Raw genomic sequence first — 20,084 nt, 5'->3', positions numbered from 1 at the left:
CTAAGTGAAATAAGTCAAGCAGAGAAAGACAACTATCATATGATTTCTCTCATCTATGGAACATAAGAACTAGGATGATCGGTAGGGGAAGAAAGGGATAAAGAAAGGGGGGGTAATCAGAAGGGGGAATGAAACATGAGAGACTATGGACTATGAGAAACAAACTGAGGACTTCAGAGGGGAGGGGGGTGGGGGAATGGGATAGACCGGTGATGGGTAGTAAGGAGGGCACGTATTGCATGGTGCACTGGGTGTTATACACAACTAATGAATCATCGAGCCTTACATCGGAAACCGGGGATGTACTGTATGGTGACTAACATAATATAATAAAAAATCATTTAAAAAAAAAAAATCCAAAAAAAAAAAAATTGCTTTTGCCGTGTCCCAAAGATTTTGGATCTTTGTATTTGCATTTTTATTTTTCCCCATGTATTTTTTTTATTTCTTCTTTGACTCCATTGTTCACTCGTTTGTTGTTTAGAATCCTCTTGCTTAGCTTCCACATATTTGTGTTTTTTCCAGTTTTTTTTTTCCTTGTGATTATTTTCTAGTTTCATACCATTGTGGTCAGAAAAGCTGCATAGTATGACATATCTTTTAAAAAAATTTATTGAGGCTGTATTTTTGCTGTTCAGCTTGAGTGCTTTCCATTACTCCATTTTCCAGATCACTGATCTGTTTTTCTGTAGCCTCTAATCTACTATTGATTCTCTCTAGTGTATTTTTCATTTCAGTTATTTATTCTTCAACTCTAATTGGTTCTTTTGTATGTTTTCTATCTCTTTGTTGAAGTGTTTACTGAATTCATCTACTCTTCTCCAGTCTGTTGAGCATCTTTATGACAATTGTTTTTTTTTTTTTTTTAAAGATTTTATTTATTTATTCGACAGAGATATAGACAGCCAGCGAGAGAGGGAACACAAGCAGGGGGAGTGGGAGAGGAAGAAGCAGGCTCATAGCAGAGGAGCCTGATGTGGGGCTCGATCCCATAACGCCGGGATCACGCCCTGAGCCGAAGGCAGACGCTTAACCGCTGTGCCACCCAGGCGCCCCTATGACAATTGTTTTGAACTCTTTATCAGGTAGATTGTTTATCTCCATTTCATTTATTTTTTTATTATTTTTTATAATAATTTTTTTTATTATGTTAGTCACCATACAGTACATCCCTGGTTTTTGATGTAAAGTTCGATGATTCATTACTTGCGTATAACACCCGGTGCACCATGCAATACGTGCCCTCCTTCCATTTAATTTAGTTCTGTTTCTGTGTTTTGTCTTATTTCATTTGGAGCACTTTTGTTCAGTCCTCTCATTTTGCTTGACTTTCTGTGACTTTTATTTGTTTGATTTTTGTTCTATGGATTAGGGAAAACAGCTTTTTCTCCTAAACTTGAAGGAATGATCTTGTGGTCATCACTTGTGTAGACTGTGTGTGCCTCGTGACTTTGGCTGGCTGGCTTGAGCTGTGGCTGTCATGGGCCAACGCAGAGAGAGTTCCAGCAACTCCCCACCATTTAGCTGGGTTCTAAGTCTGGTTCCTTCATATTCTAGCTACCATTTTAAACTGTGGATCTTTTTCTGTGACCCAGGGAAGACAAATTTCCTCACAATCCTGCAATACTCTCTCTCCCCACTGTAGCTCACAGTGTTGGGGATAGGGGTTCCCTTTGTTACTGTGTCTCTATTTCACTTGCTGTTCTCTACATGCTATCTTTTGTTGAGCTGTTGTTCAGTAAGAGCTGAGTACTTTTTCCAGAGGAATTGCTTTATTAATAGGTGTATATTTGTAATGTCTGTGAAGGAAGTTAGCTCAGGATCTTTCCACAGTGTGATCTTGGGCCTTCTCCCCAACTATTAGCTTTTGATTGCTGTTACTTTTTCCCCCTATTTGCTATGACAAAGCCTGGCTTAGATGACTTCTGGGTTACTTTTCACCTGAGTATGTTAAGTTTCAAAATAGAATTTCTGCTATGCTGTCATAACAGAAAATTACACCACAGTTACCCTTAGGCTCCAAGTAGTTCTGGAGGATTGTCACTACATGTCCCAGGAGAGGGCTGCAGACCTTGTCACCTACACCTGGCTAGATATTCTGTTGCATGGTGGCTGACTTGTCTGTTACCTTGTCTTAAGTTTGAGAGATTCTCTGTATACTGGGGTCCATAGCGCATTCTCAGGTCAGACTAGAAATAGCAGGTGTTATTCCACACAGCAAGTGCACCAGACATTTATAGATATGAGATGACACAAACTGAAATCTGAGGGTCACATCAGTCAGATAGCAAATCAGAAAGCCAAGGAGATTGAGAGAAGGTATTTAAGAACATCTTCCTGCCCCTGTTTCTGACTTGCATTTATAAGATAATACATCACGTTGGACTCAATCCTTTTACCCACTTATATATCTGCATTGTTTGGTTCTTTAAGGTTGCAGGTAGGGGAGTATAAACATGTTGTATTTGGTAATGTATTTTTTCAAAGATAGAAATGTAGGATGGCAAAGAACTTTAGTGTTTCATCCAGATAAATTTTGGGGGCTTCCAGTATTTCCAAGACCAGGATTATGGCAGGTTCTTATGGAAAACTAGAGAAATGTCTCAGAATTTTTCAGAAGTCACACATTGGGAGATGTATTGCCTTCTCTCTGCACCTACGAATTCATTTCCACAAGAGTGAAACTGATACTCTGGTCACCAGGCAAAAGGGCAACCCTACCAGGTGAAATTTTGCCCCAAGACATTTTAGAGGCTGCCTTTCTTTCAAACACTAATCCATGACCTAATGAGTTAAGATTAAGAGAAAATGTTTGCTATTATTCAACACATGGGTCCCAGTTATTTATGCAACTTCTTTCTTGCAAAATCAGCTGGGCTTATGGCAGGAACATGAGGGTTTGTTGTCCAGGGAACATCCTTTTCCTAATTTATAAGTCTAGTCCTAATTTACAAAGGGAATAGGCCCAAGAATTTACTCACGCAAATCACTCATTCATTCACTCATTGAATATCACTTAAACATACCAGATACTGTTACGCTCCAGGAATTGAAAGGTTAATAAACCAGTATCCTTAGATCAGGAGGGGCTTACAATCAATTGGAACAGACGTATTTGTAAATTGTCATTATAATTTAATATAAGTGCTGTAAGGGATGTATGAATAAAATGTCAAAATACAAAAGGAATGAATTAAACTTCCTGGTGATTTCTAGAGTAACTAGAATATTCCAGCTATGTGTCTCCTGGAAGATGCAATAAGAGGAAGCAAAAGGCTATTTAGAACTATTGACTCAAAGTAAATCTTGAAATGAAGAAAGTAAGATATTCTGTAATTTAGATGAGTCCAACAATGATATATCCCGATCTAAGGATATATGTAAATTGAGAAAACTTTAAGAAGCAGAAGAAACTCTTCAAAATTACCCACGGGCACCAAGCATGTCTTGGGTGTCTTCCTGTCGATTGAGACTTGGAGACAAGAATTTGAAAGTCATGTATTTGGGAAATTACTCCAGGAAGCAGCAGTGGGAAAAGACAGGAGGGAAACCAGTAGTAGATACACATCAAGCCAGTTACCACTGTGGTCAGCTGGAGTTCAATCCTGCTTCGAAACTGAAAATCAATCTAGAATATGCCTCAGAGTTAACCCCCCAGGAGACAGAACCTGGGATGTTTATTCTTCAGCTCCAACTGTCATTATCTGGGGCCCACTCCTAGAGAAATAAATTATTACACACTCTGGCCTTTCTTTCAAGCCAAGAGAAAGCCCTTATGGAGACAGCCTCAAGTGCTTGCACTGGGACAGTTTAGGCATGGACTTGAATGTGATGCCAACGTGTTCTAGGTGGAAACAATAGCATCTGCTCTAATATATTAACTAAGACTGTCCCAGGCAAACTGGGACATATGATCTCCCTGCTAACGGCCTCATATATTAGGAATACACATTTGTCCATCTCTCCTTGGGTTAAATATGAATCTGAAGAGTTCAAAACAATTAAATTTTAGGGAGGCAAAAAATCCCCAAAAAACAAAAAAATACCCTTCTGTTATTAGACTTCTATTAAGATCGTCTCCTAAGACCTTGTTCAAACAATTCCACAACTATATAAAAGCTCACTGGATTGCTATGTTCCCTCATTCAATTACATTTTCTCCATCTGCACTCGCTTGTGAAAACTCCCTAATTACTAAGCACACATTTAATTAAGCACCTTTTTAGTCACTTAGCATGAAGTTGTGAAAGTTGTAAGACTGAGAATCAGTCATATGAGACAAATAGCAAAAAGCATAATAGACCCACCTGTTCGAAATTGGTAGAATAAAATAAATATCTAGAGCATTAAATATTCTGAGGAGCAACTTCCACTTTAGTGCTTTGCAAAATGGCTTTTGATTCATCATTAATACTCTCAGTAATTAATGAACACCAGATGGAATGTGCAATAGACAGGGCCACATCTACCAAGAGGTATTTCCTCAGAGTTAAATGAGGCAATGAGCCTGGAAAGTTTTCCCTCCCTTAGTCTTGGTTCAAAGAAGACCCTTGGATCCATTTTTACATACTTTGGAGGAAACCTGTGCATGAGTTGACCTCTCTGATACCCAAGTGTGAGATACAGCACTTTCCTCCATCCATCTACAGGCATACCTCAGAGATACTGCAGGTTTGGTTCCAGACCACTGCAATCAAGTGAATATTTCAACACAGTGAGTCAAATGAATTTTTGTTCTGCAGTGCATGTAAAAGTTCTGTTTTTGCTAGACTATAGTGTATTAAGTGTACAATAGCATTTTCTCTAAAAAATAATGCACATGCCTTAATTAAAAATACTTTATTGCTACAAAATACTAACCATCATCCGAGCTTTTAGCAAGTTGCAATCTTTTTGGTGGTGGAGGATCTTGTCCCAATATTGATGGCTGCTGACAGATCAGAATGGTGGATGCTAAAGTTTGTAGTGACTATATAAATTTCTTAAAATAAGATAACAATGAAATTTGCCACAACAATTGACTTTTCCTTTCACAAGTGATTTTTTTTGTAACATGCAATACTGTTTAATGGCATTTTACCCACAGTAGAACTCTTGCTATTTCCTCCACTGAAGTCTTGAACCCCTCAAAGTCATCCATGAGGGTTGGAGTCAACTTCTTCCAAACTTCTAGTTGTGTTGATATTTTGACTACTTCCCATGAATCATGAGTGTTTTTCATGGTATCTAGATAGGTGAATCATTTCCAGAAGGTTTTCAATTAACTCTGCTGAGATCCGTCAGAGCAATCACTATGTATCGTAGCTATAACCTTATGAAATGTATTTCTTAAATGATAAGACTTGAAAGTCAGAATGACTCCTCGGTCCATGGGCTGCAGAATGGATGTTGTGTTAGCAGGCATGAAAACAACATTAATCATGTTATTCATCATTTGATCTCTTAGGTGACAGGGTGCATTGTCAAGGAGCAGTCATCTTTCGAAGTACTCTTTTTTTCTGAGCAGTAGATCTGAATAGTGGACTTAAGATGTTCAGTAAACCATGTTGTGAACAGCTGTGCTGACATCCCGGCTTTGTTGTTCCATTTTTAGAGCCTGGACAGAATAGACTTAGCCGAAGTCTAAGGACCCTAGGATTCTCGGAATGTAAGTGAACATTAGCTTCAACTTCAAGTCGCCAAGTGCGGTGGGCCCTGACAAGAGTCAGCCTGTGCTCTGAAGCTTTGGAGCCAGGCATTGACTTCTCCTCTTTAGCTATGAAGGTCCTAAACGGCATTTTTTCCAATATAAGGCTTTTTGATCTACACTGAACAATTGTAGCCGCCTTCATTAGTTACGTGGGGCAGATTTCCTGCCGCTTCTACATCAGTACTTGCTGCTTCGCCTTGCGCTTTTATGTTACGGAGATGGCTCCTTTCCTTGAACCTCACAAGCACACTGATGCCAGCTTCAAACTTTTCTTCAGTTTCCTCACCTCTCTCAGCTTCAAAGAATTGAAGAGAGCTAGGGGTTTGCCCTGGATGAGGCTTTGGTTAAGGAAATGTTGTGTCTGGTTTGATCTTCTAGCCAGACCACTAAAACTTTCTTCATATCAGTCATGTGTTCACTGGATTAGCATCTTTATTTTATTAAAGATTGTTTGTTTATTTATTTATTTATTTATTTATTTATTTATTTATTTATTTATTTAAGGGAGAGAGAGCATGCGTGAGTGGGAGGAGGGGCAGAGGGGGAGGGAGAGAGAATCTCAAGCATACTCCCTGCTGAGCATGAAGTCTCACATAGAGCTCAATCTCCTGACCCACGATCATGCCCTGAGCCAAAATCAAGAGTCAAAGGCTTAACCAATTGAGCCACGTAGGCACCCCTGCACCTTTAATTTCTTTCAAGAACTTTTCCTTTGCATTCACAACTTGGCTAACTATTTGGTGAAAGGGGCCTAGTTTGGGGCCTATTTCAACCAAGAGGGAAAGAGCCAGAGGAAAGGCTGATCAGTGGAGCAGTCAGAACACGCACAACATTTGTTGATCAAGTTCATCCTCTTGTATGGATACAGTTCATGGCGCCCCAAAACAATTACCATAGTAATGTCCATGACCACTGATCACAGATCACCATAACAAATATGGTAACAATGAAAAAGTTTGAAATATATTGAGAATTACCAAAATGTGACCCAGAGACATGAAGCAAGCAAATGCTGTTAAAAAAATTGCACCAATAGACTTGATCAAAGCAGGGTTGCCACAGACCTTCAATTTGTAAAAAAAAGAAAAAAAAAACCCACAATATCCATAAAGCACAATAATGAGATGCATAATAAAATGAGGTATGCCTGTATTTCTAATACAAAATTCTACAATCTGACCCCAAAGGTCTTCAAGCAAGCTGCTTTCTTCCTTGTTAAGTAGAAAGAACAATTTTGAGAATCTTAAAAAATGGGAGAAAAGAGAAAGAAAGCAATCCTTATCATTCCACACGGCAAAATCATGGAAATAAATGAGTCCGTAGTTATTGCATGGATCCTTGCTTCGGAGGCAAGGTATGTATTCACAGCTGAAGCCTATCACTAGTAATTAGCACTTCCAAAGAGTAATAGAAACAGAAACTCTAAGGTTCTGAACGACGGGGAGCCCAGAGTAGAGCTTAAGGAACTTCAACATGCAGAGAGATGATTGATGATGAGGTCTTGTGGGATTAGGTAGTAAGTCAGGACGCAGTGAGTGCATTCTGCAATACAAGAGTGGAGAGAGTATTCTTTAGACTTTTCTATAACTTTCCTTGTATCTGAAACTTCAGGGAGTCTCAAAGGGAATGGAATCAACTCGTTCGTTCTAGCAATGATCATTTAATTGGTAGAATAGTTTCTGTGGAAAGGACCGGAGATGAACCACAGGAGGGTGGGCTGTAACGTGGGAACGCTCTCCTAAAAAGTAAATAACACACAAATGTGTATGGATCACTGATTCTACTCTAGGTCTTGGTTTGATCTTTAGCCAAACTGATCAGAAAGTTGGAAATCCAGCTTAGGCAAGTTAGAAATGGACACATTTCTGCTTTGAAACTAATATAGTGAGCCATTTCCTTACTTTACCTTTACCATGCTCTCCCTCAGATCTGGGCTTCATGCAGCCGACATTAATTAGCTTACTCTTAACCATTTATTTGCCTCCCCTTCACTATACGATGAATCCACCTGCTTTGAAGGCCCAACCCAAATCTAACCTCTCTAGAAAGACTGACTCCTTTGAAACCACCCTCTTCTGAAATATTTTGACACTCATGACCCGCTGCATCCAATCCTGACTAAAATATGGTTGTTCCATCACGCTTACTATTATTTTATATGCACAGCCTCGTAGCTCCAGCTAAATTATAAGTTCCTCCAGTCATGACTGTGACTTCTACCTCTGTGTACCCACAGCATTGGTCATAGAGTAACATGGATTCATGGACTTGTTTGAATTGAACAGAGATTTAATTTAAAACCCCAAATTTAAGGATGAGGGGATGGAGACTCAGAAAAGGCAAATAACTTTTCTAATGCCTTTAGTGTCAAAACTGGAATATAAAATTTCTGACCCAAATCTAATACTTTTCTATTATACTAGATAGCTTCCAAGATCTGATATGTAACAGGACAAATATAAGTGCTTTAAAGTCCTCGAAATTCTTACAGGCATTTTCCAAAACACAAGGATCAGAATCTACCACTTTTGGCAGGGGGAGGGGAGGCTTTTTCAAAATTGGCAAACTGAAGGGTTTTCCTCAAAAGACCTTTTAACCTGTTTGGTTGAAGCAGGGACTTTGGATTTTTCTCACCACTGTCCTCGCTCCTTGATTCTATCTAAGAATCAGTACGAAGGAGGGTTAATGTTATTTAAAGTAAATCACACTACCTGACGATGAGACCATCTTTCTGTGTTCTCTGGTAGTTAGGAAGTCTATAAATTGGTGCCAGTGCCAAGTGAAAAAGGTCTAACTACAACTTGAGACTTCATCAAAAACCTGCCTGTCCCTTCCAGCTATAGATCACTCAGCATTTTTTGAGCAGCATATGAACTTTCTTCCAAGGAGAAAGTAACGAACACACAGTAAGTGAAGAAGGGGAAAGGGCAGAGAGAAGGCACAAAGTAATAGGAAACCACAGGAGAGGGTCTCTTTTGCAAGGCTTATACTGTCTGACCCCCACCTGACCCCCAAGCCTCACCCACAGGTAAGCAGGCGACAGCTGCCAGTTGGCAGACACAGGTGTGAGCTGCTGAAAATACACAACACCTGGATTTCTTTTTTTAAGTTTTTATTTAAATTTCAGTTAACATACAGTGTAGTATTAGTTTCCCGTGTACAGTTTAGTGACAACACTTCCATAGGACATGCAGCTCATCACAAGTGCCCTCCTCAATCCCCATCACCTATTTCACCCAAACATCCCCACCCACCTCCCTCTGGTATCCATCAGTGTGTTCTCTATAGTTAAGAGAATACCTGGATTTCTTAAAATGTAACAGCAAAGATTAGATGGAAGGAGTCTTGTAGGAACAGTGCCCACCGAGCATAAGTACAGAAGCAACGGCGGGGATTTAATGAGTGCCCTGTGAAGTTAGCAATCACTACACATTTTCCTTGAATCCTGAACAAATAGCAAAGCCTTAATCTTAGAGGAAAAGATTGGCCAACTGATAAGTCCAAGGCTTGGAAACTTGAAGTGCTTCTACTAAACTTCTTGATTTTTAAATTTGTCTTAAACTCGTATTTTTTTTTCTCTTAGGAAGTTACCAGGACTGCCTTAAACACTCTTTCATGCTTCTTGCTGTTTGTGAAAGTGTTCACAAAGTTGGATTTCTAAAATGTGCTGACTTTTAAAAATTAATTCATGTAGGAGATAAAACACCTAGGTATCTTTCATGTTTTGAATAGCTCAGAAAAAAAACTGAGACTTTACTTGACAACTAAAGGGAGCTCGAAAAAAAATTATGCTTATGCTTCCTTGGGAACCACTCCTTCAACATATCCATGATTTTCTTCCTGCTGTGCTGAACTAAAATGATTCCTGGACCCAAAGATAATAAAGGCATGTCCTACTTGGTGCTGATTAATTATAAAACGACTGGTTACTGAAATATATTTATATGTGTGTGTGTGCGCATGTAAATTCTAACCTTGGCTTGGAAAATGATTCACTACAAGTTAAAGCAGATTTGCATTTCCAAGCTTTGAATACTACTATACATGTATAGTTAATGTGACATAGTGTCACAATTCAGAGCCAGGACTAAGATGGAGTGAGTGCGTGCATGTTTCTCGGAGGAAACAAAACTTAGGAGACCTTCACTCTCAGGACTGACACAGCACTTGCACGACGCTCTGAGTCAGTGCCTTCTTGAATTGCACCCTGCGAGCTTCATGGCCTCACTTTGGTTCCAATTCTAGTGGCAAATTGTACCCAACATTCTTCCCCAATAAATGATCTGCCATACTATCTTGACCTGAGTATTGTAGTGTTGCCCACCGTGCTGCAGCCTCTCTTCCTACCAGCTCTTTCTGTTCCAGTAAACAGGTTAGACCTTAAAGTGTCTGATTAAATGTAAGGGATAGGAACAGATCAAAGACATAAAAGAGAGTATCATCTTAGAAGCTAAAATGCCAACTACATAGTGACTGAAAGAACTGGAAGAAACAGTGGTGAAATACTGTGTTCTTATTTCAAGGGATTCAAAGTCAACAGGAGAAAAAAATGCCGGTTTATGGATCTGGCAACCATGTCCTCAGAGACTAAACTATAAAAACTCAACACAGCTGGGATTCAGCTATTTCTGGAGCTCATCATTTTTGAGCTTCTACCTCGTTCTAGGTATGTTGCTAGGTGCACAACACATATTATCCCAGTTCCTACAGCAACGTGTTTTACAGAGAATGTGACAGAGTATCAGTGATTATGGGGATTGCTTACACCCATGAAGCTAGCAATCGTCAGAACCTGGACTTCAGTCCATATTCATCTAGATCCAAAGCCTTCAGCATAGATCCTTGTTTACATTACAGGACTGTAAGGTGTAAAAACGAAATAACTACTGTAATTACGGAAGCCCGGATGATATCATCCATCAGAATATACTGCGATTAGCCTTATGACTTGGGCAATACTTAAACATCTCACCCTGAAACCAGACTGCTAGACTATATTCTCAGTGGGTTTCCCAGTAAAAACACTGCACTATACTACTCTACACACACCCTTTAACACAGATTGAAACAGAAACACGTTTTTCTCATATCAATATGCAGAATTAAAGATCAGCCAGTTTCCCCAAAGCTTGCTAGGCTAGCATAAGCCGGCAAATAATTTTCTTTAAACTTTTAGGAAAGCAAATATCTCAGTTCAATTAGTAATTATAGCAATGTTGCATGGATTCAAGAAGATTAAAGTGTCTCATATTTTATTATTATAATCTTTACTTATCAATAAGAGGTTTTTCATTTGCCTTTGCTTTTCTTGGATTTGGAGAGGAGCTTCTATATCTTGTGCTTACAGGCAGTTAAAAACAGTGCTCTCTTTTATAAAGAAAATAAAACTGAACTCATAGTTATTAAGGTTTTTTTTCCTAAGTTGTTTCTTTTTGGTTTGGGGGATAACTTTGAATGACTCCATCCATTCTCACGCATCTATCACTGTTTGTGTTAGGACAGGGAATGTGTATGTGTGCGGTGCTTTGGGATTTGTGTGTATGTGGGAGAGCGGGACAGATATTTGCTAAACATCTTAAATGTGTCAGACTCTCTGTTTAGCTCTTTCCATAGTTTTTCATTTCATACTCACAAAATTTGATGATGCTCTATATTTTTCAGAACACTCCTGGTTACAGTTGGTAGAAACTCAACTCAAAATGGCTTAAGTCAAAAAAGTGGTTTATAAAACAGGCACATCTAGTCACAAATGCAGGGGTGGGCTGACTGCAGGCACAGGTGAATCCAGGCGCTCAGAGAAGATCATTAGGACACAGTATTACTCTCCAGCTCTGAGGTCTACAGTGTCATCGTGGCTCAGCTCTCCAGCAGGCTCTCAAATCATATTAGCAAACCAGCTGTCAGCAGCTCCAGACTTCCATCTGCATCTCAGCCCCAAGAGAAAGTAAATTTTTCTTGAGTTGTTTCAGTGAGTCCCAGAATTGGGTCCATCTGGACCCTGCAGATCACACGCCCAGCTCTGAGCAAGAAACAGTGACAAGGAGATTTTTGGGCTTGATTGGCCAAACGTGCATTCTATTGCTTGTTTAGTACTGAGGCGATAGTAACTCTACCTGAAACACATGGATTTCAATTGGGAGGAGGGGTTATTCCCTAGAAGAACATCAGGAATTATCAGAGAACAGCCAGATGGAATAAGCTTAAAGTTGCTGGATAAAATATAAATACTCACTTAAACTTGTATTTCAGACAAATAATGAATAATTTTTTAGTATAAGTGTGTTCCAAATATTGCATAACTTTTAATATAAATAAGTTCCAGCAATATTTGGGACATTCTTGTACTAAGATGTGATCATTTGAAATTCAAATTTAAATGGCTGTTCTTTATTTTTATTTGCTAAATCTGGTAACTCTAAGCAGAAACAGCAGAGGCCCCCTACAGATGTCCTATTGTTTACATTCTTTATATGAGAATGTTATAGCCCAGAGAATTTTTCATAAGCTCCAAATCATACTCCTATTACATATCTTGAAAGGATATAAACCCATGGCTATCTGATTATAAAGCGCCTGTATTCTACTCCTATCTTTCCCTACCGCACACACCTTAAAGGGTCCCATGTGCTCTCTGGACCTAAGGAACTAATCTTGGCTTTTAACTTGGTGGTGCTCAGCTGGGATCAGCTGAAAAGACCCCTTGACTCAACACTAACTTCGGCAGGATCAACAAACATTTGCAGCTTCGTGTTATTCTAAGAATTAAATTAGCCAATATTCTTTAAAGTGCACCTTTTCGGGGTGCCCAGGTTGCTCAGTTGATAAGCGTCTGATTCTTGATTTTGGCTCAGGTCAGGATCTCAGGGTAGTGGGATCAAGCCTGTGTCGGGCACCGTGCTGGCATGGAGCCTGCTTGGGATTCTCTTTCTCCCTCTCCTTCTGCCCCTTCCCTCCAGCGCTCTCTTTCTCTCTCTCCCTGAAAGAGAGAAAGAGAGACAGAGAAAGAAGAAAGGAAAGAAAGGAAAGAAAAGAGAAAAGAAAAAGAAAGAAAAGAAAAGAGAACAAAAAGAAAGAAAAGAAAGGAAAAAGAAAAGAGAGAGAGAAAGGAAGAAAATGCACCTTCTCTCACCAGGTTCCTTCTTGATTACCTGGCACGTTGAGAGGACTATTCCTGGGCAGAAGGAGAGACTATCTGGGAAAGGACACAGGGTGATTTACACAGAAATTCACTTCCATTCACAGACATCTTACCAGTAAAAAATTAAAGGAGCTTGGCAGTGCCTGGAACCAAAAGGCTCAAGGTGACAGGAGACACTGACTACTTGGGCTGGGTGGAAGAACAAGAAGTTAAAAACCAATTAAAACAACAACAACAACAACAACTATTTTTCAGGATACAACTAAGGAAATATCTGGACATATATTTTGGAGGTAAAACCTATATATGGGCTGCTCTTCATTTTTCTTGATGCCCCACAATTCCCTCCTGAACCTCCTCTTCTTCTCAGTAAATAATGCCACCACTTACTCAGCTGTTCAGGCTGATGGATTGGTCAGGTAACCAATTATCTACAGCTGTGGGGTCAGAGGTGATAGGGTGGAAGTGAAAAGAAATGAACCGTACCCACCTGGCTGAGGGCTCATGCCCTGTTTAATTCTGTGACCGGTTTTGGGCATGGTGCTACCATCAGATTAGCTGTGAGCATCTTAACAAGGACAATAAGGAGACACCCTCTTAACCCAGAGGAATGAGTGTAATATTTGGAATCCCCCATCCCAAGTGATGAGTACAGAACAATATATAAGCGGAAATTTACTTTTCCATACCTCATATCATATTTTCTTATGTTTCTGCCATTTTATTGTAAATACAAAGTCAACCTTGGCCACAAGGATGAAGGAGAACACCTGTACTGGGAGTTAAAACCAAGGACCTCAGTATTGGCTGTCGCTTTAAAGGCAGGATTTGGGGGAAGGGGAAAAGCCATTTAATCCCTTTAAGACTGCTTACTAAATTGTAGATGCTCTCTAGAACACTGTCCTGATTGTGATGTTTTACTGATTCTATACAATCTAGTAAAAGATGAATCTCTTCACCTAGAAGCATCTGAGCACTGGCCTCAGTTCAGGTGGCTGTCACAGAATGCCACAGTCCCATCTGCTGAGACCTTCTTCCTGGTTTGCCGAAGGCAGTCTTCTCCCTATGACCTCACAGAGGTAGGGGGTCTAGTGTCTCTTCTATTTATAAAGGTATATTAATGTCTCCACTCTCAGGACCTAATCTATTCCTAATCACCTCTCGAAGTCCTCATCTGCAAATACTTTCATATTGATACTAGGGCTTCAACATGGGAATTTGTAGGGGCACACATTCAGTCCACAACAGTATTTTCTGTCTACACATCACTGTTATTACACTCATTTAAAGTATTTAAGGGTCTGCTAATGTTTCTGTGCCAACAAGAATTCCACAGACAGGGAACTTTCCTGGGTAATTCTCAAGCAGATAGTGATTTTTGAGCACTTACTATAGTCTAAAAAGTGTGCTACTATATATTCCATTCTCTCAAACAACTCTTCAAGTAAGCATTATTTCTTCCTTCCTTGCAAGTGAGAAAAACTAAAGCTTGGCAAAAAACTAGTTGGTAGAGGCAGCAGGATTCAGTTCCAAAGAACCGGATCCTGCTTCTGTTTATAGGAATGAAAGGAAAGCTAGCTTTCTTTCCGAATTGCTTGGCGCTAAGCGGAATAAACTGGACAGAGAACACAAGGGATGAAGGAGTACTAGGGCTTCCCCCCAGGGTAAAAGAATCGTCATTAAGGGATTGATTGTTCTGTAGCTAGACCTGAGATCAAATTCTGTCTGTCTTTTCAGCTTTGTGACCTCAGGTATTAACCATGTGTTTCTGATATGATAACTAGGGTCCCCGGAAAGACTGCCTCTCCCAGGTTGAGCCAATTCCTAGAGTTAGTAAAGGACTCAGCTGGCAAGCCTCCTTTTATCTACAAACCAACCAATCCAGAGTCTGTATTCCCAACAGCCTCCCCTGATGGGGCTTTTATGCTCCAGACCACTATCCCCCCAGCCCCAATCACTCAAGGCCACGTACCAGACAACCTGGGGAAGCACTTCCACCTTAGAGCCAATGGAAATTGTTCCAACTAGCCAATCCTAAACCTGCTTACCTTACCTATTCCCGCCCAGAGAAAACGCAATATAAGGCTCTTGCCCACATTTCCCTCCCACTCGCTGCCTCGTTGTCAACCGTGGTGCGTTCCTGTGCGCTGTCCTTGGCATGCCTCCTCCTCTCGGGAACTGTGAGTAACAAACTGTTACAGTTGTCTTCTGAACTGTTGGCTCCACCAAACCTGACTCAGAGTAAAATCCACATTTTGAAACACCTCGGCAAGTTCACTTAACTTTCCAGTCTCAATTTGTTGTCTGCAGAATTGTGGACCTAAGTTTCTGTATGAGAACGTGCCTGAAAGGCTCAACACAGGGCCAGGCCTGTGGTATGAATTCAACAGCTAGTAGTAGTGTTGATGTGATCCTTACTCAGATTATAATCGTTACACACTTGGCTTCTGGAAAGCACAGACCAAATCTGGTTCATCTTTGCATCTCTAGTGGCTGGCAGAGAGCAGGCACTAAAAAACGGTTGTTGAATTTTAAATAATTTCAAGCTTTTATTCTTAGAGGCCCGGACAGCTGACATTAAAGACCTAATTGGGCCAACCTGTCTTTCTGATCAGAGCGCTATAAATTATCAGTACCTTTGCAAAATGGCTGCGCAAAACCACTAGTTCTCCAGTGTGTCTATTTTAACCTGTTTATATTCTGGGTAAGTACATCAACCTATTAAACACACAAACAATAAAAGGACAGGAAAATACTTTCATCTGCACTTCTCTTATCTTGCTCTCTAAACTATTAAGAGTTTGGAGCTTGGGATGTATCTTTTGAGGAAAATAAAACCTTACACATTCTTTTTAAAATGAGATAAATAATACATGTTCTCACCTCACAACATGGTGTCTGCCGGGTACGAATGATTGCCACATTAAGTGGAAACAGCGTGCATCCTTTTTAAAAAGGGCTCTTCTAGAATTGTTCCAGCGACTTTTACTCTAATTGTGCATTCCAGAGGCAGAGCATAGCACGAAGTCCTGGTGAGTGAAGTGGAGCCACTCGCAGGAAGGCTTTGGACTCAAATGACAATTAGCGAGGAATGAGAGTATCTGAACTTCCGGGCCATATGCACAGGCTCTGATCCGCCTCCGATGTGGATTTCTTTGCCTCAGATGGGGAAATGTTACCCAGGGTGCCAAACAGAAAACATTGGTATTAAAGGCAGATCCTGTCATGTCTGTAGAATAATTTCTTGGAACCTAAAATTCTGGAATAACTTCAAAACGTGTGGTACCTGTGGGAGAACAGGATAGAAAGAGAATAAACGTGGTAGGAAACTTCTAAACATCGTTACTGCCGATTCGGACCGAGAAAGTGATTACAAGGGAACAGCACAAACTGCCCCAGGATCACCTCTGCGGCTCACTCTTGAGTCTCTCTGGGTAACCTCTCTGTGGGCTGATATAGTTTGGTTTAGGGAAAGACCTCCCTTCTCTTCCAGGTCATGGAGTCTCCCTTTCTTTTTCTTCGTGGTTTGTCTTTCATCTGTGTTGCAAAACTTATCCCTTATTTCACCTATGAATTGGGGCAAGAGCAGAACTTGGACCAATATTGATAACACATACCTTTTTTTTTTTTGAAGATTATTTTTATTTTTTTATCATATTTTTTATCATATTTTTATTATATTTTTTATTATGTTAGTCACCATACAGTACATCCCTGGTTTTTGATGTAAATTTCGATGATTCATTAGTTGCATATAACACCCAGTGCACCATGCAATACGTGCCCTCCTTACTACCCATCACCAGCCTATCCCATTCCCCCACCCCCCTCCCCTCTGAAGCCCTCAGTTTGTTTCTCAGAGTCCACACATACCTTCTTGATAACTTACGACTTTTTTCTAATGCTACTTTTAAACACACAGGTGTTACATGGCTAAAATTGCTTTTGTTTCTCCGACATCAGCTAACCATTATGATTGGCCCGAAAAAAACTTAAAAATAATACTTAAATAATCATTTACTGTGTCCCTACTGTATGCTGGGCATTGTGCCAAGTTTATTAGATACATTATCTCTTATTCTTACAAAAATTCTCCAGGCTGGACATACTCATTTTATAGATGAGGAAACAAAGACCCGGGAGGTTAAACTGGGCAGCAGAAGTCACTCAGAAGTAGGAGCTTAGAAACCTTACAGCCCATATAGTCTACTACATCTTGTGTTTCAAATTACTGTCATTTTCAGTGAATTCCCGGAGGTTTAAAAAAGCATTTATTTAGTTATTGAACATAGAAATTCGCACTATTTCTGTCCTTGAATGTATTAAGGATATAGATATTAACCTAGGAAACAAGGACCGTTTTTTCTGGTTGATTCTGATTTGTCTAATTCCATAGCATTTCTGAGGAAAGTTGATCTTTTAGGGCTTGTCCAACCTCCAAACTGAATGTGTAACTCTGCTTTTTCCTTCCCCATGGAAACCTTTCTATTCAACTGTGGAGTCCCAGGCCCCCTCCTGATGTCACAGTCCTCAAAGCTGAGCTGGGATGGCAGATGTTACATGATTTCGTGAAGGCCTGGGATTAGGTGGGCCTTTTGATGAGGCATTTAATTTGGAGTTTAGCCCTCTTTCATGCAGCAACACCGCTGGGCCATTGATAATGCCTGGGACCTAGGCCTTTAATCACTGGATGTTTGTTCTGCCTTGCTAAGGTGATTTCTTCAGCTTAGCATATAAAACAATAAGAATTATCAAACAGAAAGCTGCTTGAATGCCAGCAAACAAGCACTGAGATATAAACTATGTCTAAAGTTTAATAGAAGTCACCCACAAAAAGCTCATCCTGGGGATAAATTATGAAACAGAGGAGGGAGGGATCCAAGGTCCACCCCTATCACCCACTCCCCAGGACCCCCGGGAATCACAGGGCAGCCAGCCTCCTGGTATGTTCCCTTTATCAGCACCCACAGGAACAAATGGGACATTGCGGCTCTACTTTTTTCCCCCTCCCTCTTCTCTCCTGTGTTTTCATTTCTCAAGTGTTTGACTTAAAGCAGAGTTACTTTTGCATGTTTTTTTTTTTTGTCTCTCTCTCTCTCCTCACCAGCCTTATCCTAAAGTGTTAATGCTAAGAAATTTGAAATCTCTCTGAACTAATGCCTCTCTATAGCCTTAACTTTTTAGTGGTGACAACAGGGTCTGCCTTGCTGACCTTACAGACTTAAACATGAGAATTTTACTTGTTCACGACTCAGCTCCCATTGTCCCCTAAACTTTGGTGGTTATCGGGAAATATTTTTTTAAAAGGCAGATTTGTATGGGAAAGAAATGGAAGTATAGCAGGTTGAAGATCAAGAGGGGCAGTTCTTGCAATGCCTCTTTGTCGGGGTTAGAAGAAGAGAAAGCAGGGGCGCCTGGGTGGCGCAGTCGTTAAGCGTCTGCCTTCGGCTCAGGGCGTGATCCTGGCGTTATGGGATCGAGCCCCACATCAGGCTCCTCTGCTATGAGCCTGCTTCTTCCTCTCTCACTCCCCCTGCTTGTGTTCCCTCTCTCGCTGGCTGTCTCTATCTCTTCAAAAAAATAAAAATAAAATCTTTAAAAAAAAAAAAAAAAAAAAAAGCAAATGACTCCACTCCTACATCTCTTGTGGTCAAGACACTGGGTCAAAGGACAGAATGTGGTCAGGAGCAGAGACGAAGCTGAGAAATCCAGAGGAAAATGAGCAGGTGTGAGGAATATCTCTCAGCTCACACCTAGATCTCATCTGTCCCAGGTGGAGTTGGTTACATAGTTACCTCAGACACTTTTCTTTTTCTTTTTTTTTAAATTTAAAAACACACTGGAAAAAATAAAGAGAAAATAGGATAATTCATATTCTCTAGTCCAAACTCACCACTGTTATGTCTTGGCATATTTGCTTTGAGCAAGTTGTTTCCCCCTTTAAAGGAAAACTTTCTTAATTGTTCTTATAAACGGAAAGGAGTTTCCTATAGAATTTAAACAATGAAAAAAGCAATAAAGACCTATGAGAAAATGTTCCATAGGTCATCAGGAAAATGAAAATTAAGATGAGATTCCACTACATATCTACTAAATGGCCAGAATCTGGAACACCGACAGCACCAAATGCTGGTGAGAATGTGGAGCGGCAGGGACTCTTCTATTCCTGCTAGGAATGCAAAATTTTGATACAGCCGCTTTGGAAGACAGTTTGGCAGTTTCTTAGAAAAGTAAACATGCTCTTAGAAAAGTATAAAGCAATCTTACTCTTCAGTATTTATCCAAAATAAATGAAAGCTCATGTCCACACAAAAGCCCGTACATGGATTTTTCATAAGTTATGCATGATTGCCAAAACTTGGAAGCAACTGAGGTGTCCTTCAGTAGGCAAATGGATAAATGGTGGTACATTCAGACAGTAGGATGCTATTCAGTACTTTTTTATAATTTTTATTTTTTTAGAAGTGATGTATCAATCCATGAAAAAAAATGAAGTTACGTGCATATTAAGTGAAAACCAATCTGAAAAAGCTACGTATTGTACAATTCCAATTACATGACATTCTGGAAAAGGCATAATACAGAGGGTAAAGTGATCAGTGGTTGCCAGAGTTTGAGGGAAGGAAGGAGTGAATAGGGGGAGCACAGAGGATTTTTAGAGCCGTGAAGCTGTTCTATATGATACTATAATGGGGGATACATGTCATCGTATATGTCAAAACTCATCAGGTATACAACTCCATAAACTCTAAACTATGGGCTTTGGGTGACCGTGATGGGCCGATGGAGATTCACTGATCATAGCAAATGTACCACTCCGGTGTGGGGTGGTGATAGTGGAGAAGGGTGTGTGTTTGTGGAAGGGAGGGATGGGTATAGGATGACTGTCTTGCCACTTAATTACCATTCAATTTTTGCAATGAATCTAGAACTGCTCTAAAAACATAAACACACAAAGGTGAAGTGTTTTTTTTTTTTTTCAAGATGTAGTTCTCACTATAGATGTTACTAAACTAGTTGGGTATTTTCTAGATATCCAGATAAATGCATAAAAAGATGATGATAAATACATGTGTAAAATGGATTTGTAAAGTACGTTCGATTTTAATAACAAGATGTTGACTATTCTGGGTCTTTTGCCTTTCCACATAAACTTTAGAATCCATAAAATCACTTGCTGCTACTTTGATTGACATTGCATTGAATCTGTAGGTCAAACTGCCCTCTTGTCAATATTGAGTCGTTCTATCTATGAAC

The 20,084-nt window shown here is 40.0% G+C and overlaps 1 protein-coding gene across 18 annotated transcripts in view; it reads left to right on the top strand.

The window, feature by feature from the left end:
- Positions 1-20,084, top strand: part of LOC123782474 (uncharacterized) — a 604,024-nt gene that overhangs the window by 410,087 nt on the left and 173,853 nt on the right. For 12 of the 18 annotated variants that reach the window (XR_015723165.1, XR_015723147.1, XR_015723156.1 and 9 more), the window contains 2 exons: positions 4,650-4,714; positions 5,594-18,451. The exons of 1 other annotated variant lie outside the window; for it this stretch is intronic. The gene's annotated coding sequence lies outside the window, so the exon portion shown is untranslated. Of the gene's footprint in view, positions 1-4,649; positions 4,715-5,593; positions 18,452-20,084 lie in introns of those variants that run through there. 5 more of the 18 variants (XM_087859006.1, XM_087858958.1, XM_087858898.1 and 2 more) reach the window with 5 other exon arrangements.

Source organism: Ursus americanus, chromosome 1 (genome assembly GCF_024610735.1).
Source record: "Ursus americanus isolate L20-20 chromosome 1, mUrsAme1.1.p, whole genome shotgun sequence".
In the NCBI taxonomy this organism is placed as follows: domain Eukaryota; kingdom Metazoa; phylum Chordata; class Mammalia; order Carnivora; family Ursidae; genus Ursus; species Ursus americanus.
The sequence above is the reverse complement of the archived record's forward strand: the minus strand, read 5'-3'. Positions and strand labels throughout refer to the sequence as shown.